At 41.7% G+C, this 2,073-nt stretch overlaps 1 pseudogene across 1 annotated transcript; it reads right to left on the bottom strand.

Moving 5' to 3' along the window:
* Positions 1-745, bottom strand: LOC108532438 (peptidyl-prolyl cis-trans isomerase A pseudogene; annotated as a pseudogene). Its single transcript, XR_001886445.1, has one exon. The product of XR_001886445.1 is annotated as a peptidyl-prolyl cis-trans isomerase A pseudogene (transcript).
* Positions 746-2,073: the final 1,328 nt, after the last annotated feature.

The following is a 2,073-nucleotide window of genomic DNA, read 5'->3' on the forward strand; positions in this document are numbered from 1 at the left end:
TTTGTTATTTAGTTTTTATTTCATAATCATAAACTTAACTCTGCAATCCAGCTAGGCATGGGAGAGAACAAGGAAAACATGGAACCCAAAGGGAACTGCAGCGAGAGCACAAAGATTCTAGGATACTGCGAGCAAATGGGGTGGAGGGGTGCTCTCCTGAGCTACAGAAGGAATGGTCTGGTGGTTAAGATAAAACACAAGTCAAACTTATTCGAGTTGTCCACAGTCAGCAATGGTGATCTTCTTGCTGGTCTTGCCATTCCTGGACCCAAAGCGCTCCATGGCCTCCACAATATTCATGCCTTCTTTCACTTTGCCAAAGACCACATGCTTGCCATCCAACCACTCAGTCTTGGCAGTGCAGATGAAAAACTGGGAACCATTTGTGTTGGGTCCAGCATTTGCCATGGACAAGATGCCAGGACCTGTATGCTTTAGGATGAAGTTCTCATCTTCAAATTTCTCCCCATAGATGGACTTGCCACCAGTGCCATTATGGCGTGTGAAGTCACCACCCTGACACATAAACCCTGGAATAATTCTGTGAAAGCAGGAACCCTTATAACCAAATCCTTTCTCTCCAGTGCTCAGAGCACGAAAATTTTCTGCTGTCTTTGGAAACTTGTCTGCAAACAGCTCGAAGGAGACGCGGCCCAAGGGCTCGCCGTCGACGGCAATGTCGAAGAACACGGTAGGGTTGACCATGGCTAATACTACAAGAATTTCCTCGGCGGCAGCGTCTGCAAAGCGGCCAAGAATGTCTAGCATTCTTATCAGACCTGCTAGGGGTCTCTTCTTCTGAGGACTGAGGGGTGACTGAGAAATGTGTACCAGAGGAATAATTAGACTAATTTGATGAATTTGCCTTATTGCCTTTGATACAGACTCCTTCATTCATCTGATCGCTTCTCACAACATTCATCATTTCAACTCTAGTCCAAGTCTTAATCATCTCTATGTGGAATACAGAAATATTATCCTATCTGATCTCCATGCTTTCTCCCTTGTGCCTTTGCAGTTTATTTTCCTCTGGTATCTAGAATAATCATTTAGAAATGTCCTGTCACTCTCAACTCTCCAGTGACTTCTCAACATGTTCAAAATAAAATCCAACATAATCTCCAGGGCTTGCAAGGCCTCAGTGATCAGGCCCTTCGTGGACCTCATTTCCTGCACTCAGCCTCTTCCTTTTGGCTAACTGCCCAGCCTTCTTGCATTTCCTAGAGACAACCTAGCCAGTCCACTTAAGGGCCTTTGCATGGCTGTTCTCTCTGACTGGGATGCTTCTCCACTAGACATTCACCTTGTTAACACCCCCACTTTATTTAAATCTCTACTCAAATGTCACCTCTTCAGAAAGACCCTCTCTAAAAGTGTACCCCATTTTCTCCTCCCCTTTTCCTGCTTTTGATCTTTCATAGCAGTTTTTCATAGCTGAGGTTATAAAATGCTTTTTGCTTATGATCTTTTCCCCACTAGTGCATAAACATAGGCCAAGAACTTTGTCTCATCATTGTATCTGAAGTTCCTAGAACAGTGCCTGGCATTAGTAGTATGCAATGTATTTGTACTGAACAAGTGAATTAATTTAGACTTGCCAGGTGATGAGGTTTGTGAAAACTTGAGTTATGTAAATAGAGACTCATTGTATAAATTAGTGCATCTGGGACTATACCTCAGGTACAACATGGATTACAGAAGATTATGTGTGATAGATAGGAACACTAAATGCAGTGTTAAACATTTTATGGGAAAATACATTTTAAGTTCCAAATAACTGGTTTACACATGGCTTTTTGGAACATAATGAATTTAAGTTGGGCATATGTTGGCCTTCCATAAATTTCAGCAATGCATTTTCATAAGAAAATTATTAAGGTTTCAATAGTGTCTTTTCCTAAAGTTGTTGCTACGATTATGCTATTTCTGGAGAAATATCATCTTCCCTGGTAACCATGGAACCAAATTAGTAATCAAGATAGGAGGTACTTCACAACAACATTACTCAGAGTCAAAGTTTGGGAATTTGTTCATTTGGAGGATGGTGGCTATCATTTAAGGATGTGGAGAGAA

Source organism: Rhinopithecus bieti, unplaced genomic scaffold (genome assembly GCF_001698545.2).
Source record: "Rhinopithecus bieti isolate Rb0 unplaced genomic scaffold, ASM169854v2 scaffold_10499, whole genome shotgun sequence".
Lineage (NCBI taxonomy): Eukaryota > Metazoa > Chordata > Mammalia > Primates > Cercopithecidae > Rhinopithecus > Rhinopithecus bieti.